Source organism: Topomyia yanbarensis, chromosome 2 (assembly GCF_030247195.1).
Source record: "Topomyia yanbarensis strain Yona2022 chromosome 2, ASM3024719v1, whole genome shotgun sequence".
Taxonomy (NCBI): Eukaryota; Metazoa; Arthropoda; class Insecta; order Diptera; family Culicidae; genus Topomyia; species Topomyia yanbarensis.
In genome coordinates, this window is record NC_080671.1 from 78,861,978 (window position 1) to 78,871,321 (window position 9,344).

The following is a 9,344-nucleotide window of genomic DNA, read 5'->3' on the forward strand; positions in this document are numbered from 1 at the left end:
TAGTTCATTTTAAAAGTTCAAAATCACTGTAGCACAATGTAATCTACAAAAAGTTAACAAACTCTAAATAGTTGAAACATTTTACCATTTTAACTATTGCTTTTCAACGAACAATAACTTCATTTAACGAATAAAAAAAACTTACATTTTTCTAAAAAAAACTCCTCTAAAAATTGAAAAACTTCTACTGGGCACATTGATAGCCCCCTCGTGCATTTAAAATGTCCAACAGTATTCATTGTTAAATACCATAACCAAATAGCTGTTAATAAAAAAAATCAGATTTTTTTACACGGTTTCTCAAAATAAGACGGATTTTTTTTGCACGGTTTCTCGAAATAACTCGGATTTTTTTGAACGGTTTCTCAAAATAACACGGATTTTTTACACGATTTCTCGAAATAGCACGGATTTTTTTACACGGTTTCTCGAAATAACACGGATTTTTTTTACACGGTTTTTTTTGCACGGAACGCATCCCCCGTGCAAAAAAAGAATTTGTATGTCGAAATTCAAAATGGCAACTGCGTAACATTTTTTTCGGAACCATATTTCTCATCCGAATTTCAAGTGTTCACAGTGGCGTAGCCAGAATGTTGGGTTGGGGGGGGGGGCAGTTCAAAGAAAATCGTTGATCTTTTCGAAAATCATAAATTTAATGTAAGTTTCATATATTAGTGAAAGCTCAGAAACTAAATTAGTCAGCCAGATGAAATTAGTCTACCAGATGTTTTCTTTGATAATATGCCAATGAAGTCAAATAATGCAAAAGCAAAGTGTACTTTTAAAGTAGAAGAAATGTTCAAACACTTTTCAAACGGTCAAGATCAGATTATTTCGAAACTATCAACAATTAAGGTTTAACAACCTCGAAGAAGTTTTCTGACATAAAAAATCGTATCTTTTGATATAATAATTTTAGTGAATAAATCTCCTAGAAGTAATTTTAGAGAAGTAACTCTTCAATAATTGTAAGAAACTTGGTGTCTTTAGCAAAGTTGTTGATGATGTCATTTTAAAAAAAAACTTTGTTGAAAATATTTCTTTTCAACGAAACTTTTTATTGTAAGCATCAGAGACTACCTTGAATAGAATGTGAATTTTATCGTTTTTATACAGCAGAAAAGATTTATCAATCACATTAATATCAGAATATTTTGTTTTAAAGGTTTTCTTTCACATATAGTCTTATATATTTCAAAATTCTGAATAAACGGTGTATTCATGTCTTCAACAGAATTAGTTATGGTATATCTTCAATAAAGTTTTGCTTTCATTTTAATTGTATGTGTTTTAATGTTAGGGTCTTTCGGCTCTTTTTAAGGTTGGACAAATTTCCAACCCTATATGCGGAGGTTTGGAATTGAACGCAGGCGAGCTGCGTCCAAGGCAATGAGCTTACCAACTACGCTATGCCCCTCAAAAAAGTTGTTTGAAATAGTATTTTCGAAAACTTTTCTGAAGACATCAAATCTCAAACAAAATTGTTTGAAGAATAAATTCTTTATAATTGTTTCTAGAAGGATTGACCGCCAAAATAATTTTATTAGAAGAAGTGCTGCTTTATGTTGTAATATTCTTCAAAGATACTAAACATCCTAAGTTGACAGTTTCGAAACAATGTGATCGCGACCGTAAAAAATGTTTCCGAGCATTCATTTTACTATTCTTCACTATTAAAGATCACAACACCAAAACGAGTCCTCGTACACATAATTTTATTACACCATTCAATTCAACGCTCAAATATACACTAATAATAGCCACTAACTTAAAATACTTTGAAATTTTTATTTTTTCCAATCCTGCTTAGATAATACAGCAAAAATCAAATGCTCATAAAAATCGACCCTGACCTGCTAGAGACAAACAGAAATTGTCATTTTTCATAATGTTCCTTCTACTTTTCAAAATATTCTTGTCGTTTTTAATCATATTGAGTTTTTATCTCAACTCAACGCATCCTCAAAAAAAAAATTAGCAAATATTGAAATGTATGCAATTTTTCTACGTGCATATGTTTATAGAAAATCAATCTATTTAAACTTCGCTTCGAAGCATTGTCCCTGAACTAGTGGCGGATCTAGGATGAGGGTCCTGGGGTCCGGACCCCCTCCGAATTTTTTTATCTTTTTGAGAAATTTTAAAATAGTTTCAATTTTATATTAGCTTCAAACTTATAATCATTTCAAACCAAATTTGACCACCAAAACAGATTTTCATTAAATGAGCCTTTAACATATAACGTATTGTACAATTATCATTCCAAAATCACCCCTTCCGAATTTTTTTTCTGGATCCGCTCCTGCCCTGATCCATACTTCGGAACACCTCTTCAAAAAAGAACTCAGCTCAAAATGATTCGACAACTATGGGATCTCGAAGAAGATATCAGTTACAAAATCCAATTCTCACAATTTTCCAAAAGTCCTCACGTTGTCTAGAACAATACCCGGATAGAAATTTACAATAGCGTTTACCTTACAAAAAAATATTACAGAATAGATATTATGGTTATTACTGTTTCAACATTGTTCGACGCAGAGTTCTTGTAATAGCTTTACAATAAATCTTCCCGTAACAACTAATTTTATTGTCTAGCGAAAAATGATACAGTAAATTCACATTAAATGTTACTGTTTCTGATCAAAAAGTGTATGGAAAAAAGTTGATTTTTTAAACTTTAACCACCCCGATTTTACATTAAAATTTACTGTAGAAATGTTGAAGTTTATTGGTTTTGTATTGTAGCGAAGTATTAGACTTTATTACAACTTGTACTGTACAGTATAAATTATGGGTTTGTAACTGTTCTATTCAGGTAGGTTCTCAATGCAGTCATCAGACAATATACTTCCAAAATATTATTATACAATATTTGATTAAATTAGTCAGCATCAAGTAAGTTTTTATTTCAATTAAATTAATTTTGGTTTGGGAGGGATTTTTAGGGTTGAAAAGATTTCATTGCTCATTTGACCCTCTGAGTTTTGAATATTGCTTTTAACCTCCGTCATGACGATGGTCTTAGTACAGTAATGTTTCGATTATATCACGGTCGTTCTGTATTTTAGCGTGATATATTTGAAGCGTGATATATTCAAAACAAAACAAAAAATTACATTTAAGCATTAACCCATGTATTTTTATAAAAGAAAAGTCCTAAAAGCTAAAGTTAGTCAGAAAGAATTAATCGTAGTAGAGTAATGAGCCTATTTTTGCCATGTTTCTATTATTACACTACCTATCTGAAACCGTTAGTAAGAGCAGCGTCTGCCATCTTTGTTCAACGCATTGGGTCATATGGTATGGCATCAGAAGATAATTTTTTATCACACAACTTCACTTTACGTATCACGTACCTTTTCTTAAAATTGTTGAACTACCCACAACTAAACTTGAAGGAATCTGGCGCGTTAAAGTTTTTGGAAAATATCTTGACTATTAAAATCAATGTATTCGAAGAGACTTAATTCCTCGTTGCATCAACATTTAAATAAAATTAGTCACATCTTCAATTCTTAATGTTGTCCTTCCAAAAGAAAAGTATTCACATCAATTCAAGAGAAAATGCATATCTCGGCATACCTATCTTGCGTATTTTGCTTTTCTCATTATTTTGTTAGATTTTTCTGCGGCCAACTAACAATTAAGCGAATAAAAAAGAAGTCGATTTTTTATCAGGTACACCAGGCACCCGCTTTAGGACACGGCAAATGAGTTACGAAGAATTTAAAACTTTTTCGACAATCCTAGTGATTATAACAACGTTTTTGGTAAAATATGATTTCGAGATTATTCACGTTTAAAGTTTTGCCCCACGCACTCCGCCCACGTAAGGGATTAGATGAACAGTGCTATAACTTTGATTTTACTGCTTAGACCTCTATAAAAATCTAAGATACTTTCTTAAGAATTTATACTTAAGGATAAAAGAATAAAATGTTCGACTTTTTGACCGACCTCATCATATATGAACCCTTAACGAAATAGTCCGAAAACCAATAATAGGCTACATGTAAATAATAAAAAAAAATCCTGAAAGTGCCAGGACACAACATGTGGCTAAATTGAATCAAAACGTAGTGTGCCTTGCCTGTTTTTCAAAAAGCGTGATATAATCGAGACAAAACCGTGATATAATGATATAATCGAGGGTGATATAAACGGCTATTGATATAAACGCATAATGATATAATCGAAACATTACTGTATATGTGGTTAACCTTCCGGCAGTCGCGGTAATGTACTGAATGCACGCTGCTCTGAAAATCTAGCGAAATCGTCTTAGGACACCAGTGGCTGCTCGTTCAGTGGGCCATAAGCGCGACTTCCGGAGGGTTAAGGAGATTTTCCGGATCAGATTCATCGACACATAGACTTATCCAGCTGCGTTGGTATTGTGCCGTTTTGACGTTTGAATTGGGAGGAAAACAAATCGATTGCACGGTGAATTGGGAGGAAAATAAGCCGTTTCTGGGTTTAAGGGGAGGGCGGTAGTATAAAAAATACGAGATATCAGTGTGAGTATTTTAAACGTCAGATATCTCAATTGAGACATGGGGAAGTGAGTTTTCATAAGTAACTCAACACACCAAAAAATAAAGAAATTTGAACGACATGTAAATCAATACGAATGTAAACAAACAACGATTGAATCAAAAACCTGATTGAAAATTACGTTAAAATCAATTGGAGCATCAAACAGCATACAATTTTACACTTTCATTCGTGTAATATTACATGTCATTCATTTTACAGCAGTATTCGAGTAAAAATGCATTGAAGTGCATTGGTAATTTTCAATCCACGTGTAAAATTATAATAAAATTCGTTGAAAAAAGCACGACAAGTCGTGTGTATTTGTGGTGGAACTTAATTTTACATTTATATTCATGCTCCAAATATGTGCATGAAAATAAACTTAAAATTACAAAATATTTTTTTCTGTGAAGCGTTTCCTTTGACCATCCGTATGTTAGTCATCTGGTTTCCTTAGTGTATCAATCTCATTTGAGTCATCTTCGCTGAGAATCACACGGATACGTGATGCGATAGGTAGATCATCCATCTAATCGCAAAAACCTATCCAGGATTTCCTAGACCAGATTTTCTTATCCCTCCGGCAGTTGTGCTATTAGTTACAGTTAGGCGACTTTTTCAATAAAGTTCAAAGTTTAGTTTTAGCTCATTCCTGAAGGGCTCTACAAAAAATTTACGAATAAGGTGTTAGCGGATCATATTGACTCCGATTTCGAACTCAGTTTTAAGACACATTTTCAACCAAATCTACATGAACTGGCACTTAAATTGTTTGTTAGAGTTTAAATTTTCAGTTTCTGGTAAATATTGCCGTTTTTGACCGGGTTGGTCTGTGGGAATCGGTGCCGAATGAGGTCATGTTTGGCATCCATAGATTTATGCAGAACCACCATCATTTGTTCTAGTACATCATGTGAAACAGAAAACAGCAGTAGAAAATACACGCTCCTATTTACACCGATGATCGATGCAGTTGAAAACTGTAATATTCAACTGCATCGATAATACCAAAGGAAGAACAACAAGCGATTTCCGGGATAACTTTCACCCGGTTTACTTTAAACTACTCCCAATTTACTCGGTACTGAAACAAAGACAATTTTCACATGAAGTTCAAACTACTTTCATTCTTACGCTACACAGCCTGTTACTAGATTTGATTTCGAAAAGAGGCGTTTCCGCATTATTCCACACACAGAACAGAATTCACGATAACCGTGCTACCGGTTCTCTCGGGAACCTGCAGAACTTCAGTTCTGGATAATATGTTTTATTTCGTCTGCAAAATAATGCGCTTCATAATTACAGACGGACGTTATAGAAAGAAAGCGGTATCTCGAGAAAACAAAAAAACAACACTGTAAACAATCGTTATATATTTTATATCACAATATGATGACACTTCCAAGCAGCCTTTTAGTACTTTTAGTTTCCAAGCAAAACGTTTGCAGATGTCACGAGGATTGGTTCAAAAACAGGGGACAGAGCTGGCGGATCCTATCCTAGCGTAGTAGGTAGTGTTTGGCCGTTATCCGATCGTCTGAATAGGTACTAGGAAATTGCTAAGATAAAAAATGGTCAACTACAAGTTGGCTAAATTTTAATGGTGGTTATCACTGAAAATTAGCAAAAATAGCGAAAAAATAAGATAGCGACAAGATCGCGACAAGATTGCGAAACTGCCATTTCTTCGATTTTAACCCCTTCAACTCCGCAGTTTTGAAAAAAAAACTATTTTGAATTGACCGTTACCGTAAACAGTTTTTGAAATCAGTTTTTGCACACGTAGCACAAAATTTGCTTGTTTGGAACAAAAATATTTGTAGTACACTGATAAAAATCCGAACGTAAATTCTCACCCTTATTCTTGTTTACAACGAATGCAAGATTCGTTCGAAAGTGGTTTGTATTCCCGCTTACGATAGCAAAATCAAATGGGCTTATTATTCGTTCGAATTGCTTTCGAACGCATATCGCATTCGTCGTAAACAAGAATATGGGTCTATTTGCTTCAACCATTTAAAATCCATAGAAAGAAGAAATGCTAATTTTACCATGCGCGCACATACCTTTTATGTGTCAACTGTATAAACGTTGTGTGTACACACATAAGTTATATGGGCGTATTTTTATAGAATCGGGTTATATGTGCCTTATAGTTGTGAAATGACAATGTAAGAAGAATATTTCTTGTAAATACAGGCATTAGGTTTATGTGCCAGCAAATAGTGTCTATATGCTACCGCAAATTGGAAAAATCTGTGTGTAAAATTAAGAGATATTATATTAACATTTTTATCAGTATAGAATTCATATATTCACTGTTTTTTTTAATCAAATGAAAAAAGTATTGGTCCGGTTCCTCGTAAATCAATAGAAGTATTCGAGTGACAAATTGGAATGAGTATATTATAGTACTAATGTCAGATGAAGTTAACAAATTTTACTCATTTGTGAATAAAAGTTCTTTTGGTTGTAATGAGTAACTAAAAAGAAGCGTGTAGTGCTACGCTAATGGCAATTATGATTTTGACATTTCATTCTGAAAAAAATAGTGAATGAGTTTACTCGCGAAATTGACTTTTGGTGAATTGCGTTTTATTATTTGAATTGAAATGGATACAGCGGAAATGGATGAAATGTTTTCGAAGTATATCGAAGAGGAGCAATGTATCGATTCTGATAGCGATTTCATTCCTGGGACCTGTTTTGAAGAAAGTAAACAACTAGAGCAGGAAGAATGGTTACAGATCGACGATGGCGAACCTACTGGCCAGCAAACTAGGCTACCGAAATTTGAAAACACCTTGGAGGTAAATGTTCGACTCTTCAAGCAGAAGAAAAAATCGGAATCAGTTGAACTACATGAAATTGTTGCGGATGAGATCGAAGGTAAGGCGATATTGTTTTGCTTAGGTAGCCGTTGATTTTCTTATTTTTTCTTAGGTGTGGCGTATCTGTTCGCAACGCATAAGAAAGGAGGTTGTTTTCATACTCCCACAAGATGGATCAACGGGCATGGCAGAGTTCGCATCGAAAGAACCAAGCTACAGCTTTCGACGAATTGAGTGAACAGCTGCTCATAAAATGGCGTACTAAAACCATAATAGTACTTGTGTTTCCGTATCCCACAAATATTGTCAGTCAAAAAGACTTTGATTTTGTGAAAATTCAATTGATCGATGCAGGTTCGAAAGATCGATCAGGAGCTGACTCAACATGTAGTTTGGTGGTTTTGGTCTCCAAGTTGAAAAGAAACAACAACAACAGATATGATGCTACAGAGAGTGCATATTTACAATGGGCGAACTACATTCAGCATGCACCCGCTCATAAAAGAGAATAGCTAATGGAAGACGACCCACGAGAACAATATAAAGCACTTTTTCGACAAATCAATGGACCTGCTGCAACTAATCGTCTTAACACCCTAAGACGGGATGCAGGTATGGCTGAAAATGTTTTGGATCGCGCTGAGGCGGATATTGCTGCTTTGAGACCACTTTACGATGCTGTAGTAGATGCTGTAAAAATCTTGGGGGAAAAATGTCAGAAATCGAAATCCGCCTACAAGAGCGACGATGTATGCTGGAAATGGTTCATGAATCTGTAACCGTTTCGGAGGACGAGTTTTCTCAAACAATTGCGGCTGAAGTAACGGATATGCCGGATGTGGACCATGAATAAATTTAATAAAAAGTTTTTAATTTACATACTATCGAAGTTTATATTTCAGAATAATAGTGAATTTCAATCATTTTATCAATTTATTTTTCTCATACTCAACCATGGTTCCTGTAGGGTTGAAGGTTCCTTCTGCAAAATACCCACATTTTCTGAGTAATTTCGTTGATTTGTAGTTTCGAAATCTTACTAACGATGCATTCACAGTAAACTTGACATCCGTCGAATTTTCAAAATGTTTTTGAATATATCGTTTCATTAAACCAAAAATTACCTCGATGGGATTCAACATAGGACAATACGGTGGAAGAAAAACTATTAATATACCCAACGACCGAAAATATCGAACTATATTAGCGTCTAAATGAATTTTGGCGAATGTTTTCCTGGGAAAGTATTTACTTTTCCACTTAATGCAAATCTCCTACATGCTTCGAAGAAAATTTTCCGAGTAAGAGTTCCATCTGTGCAACTCGCTTCCAACATCCCATCTTGCCCATGAAAGCATAGTAATGAAACTCGTGGTCTTCTCCTGAATTCACCTTTCTCGTCAATCGGCTGTCCTTTAGGACCATACCCCATGTTTCGAAACAGTTCTCGGTTATCAATACTCACTTCATCGATAAACACCAGCGCCACGGAAGCAAGTCCCACGGAAATGATTTTAGTTCTTGTTCGAAATCAGCCACCGCACTCATTCGAATTTGGATTGCTCGTCGTTCTAGGACCTTACGTGTGAATCCTATGCTTTTCAAAATACGACTGATGGTTGCTATGCTGATATGTTGATTGAAAGTTTGTTTGTATATATTCTGAGCTTCATCCAAATATAGGGTGGGTTTATTATAATATAAATTTTTTATCCATTCCTTCGCCTCCTCGCCGAACTTTGTGACACCTTCCCTGGAAACTTCCGATAAACATCCATTCTCTTCATATTCATTGATCCAATTTGCAAATGTGCTGTGATGTTTTCCGTAAAGATTAGCAAGATTAATTTTAGATAATCCTTGATGATAGTATCCATAAAGACAATGATATTTGGAATTTATGGGTGCTTGTTTCTTCAAAACTTCGTGCTTTATTCGGAGCATTATCAGATGACTCGAAATGGACTC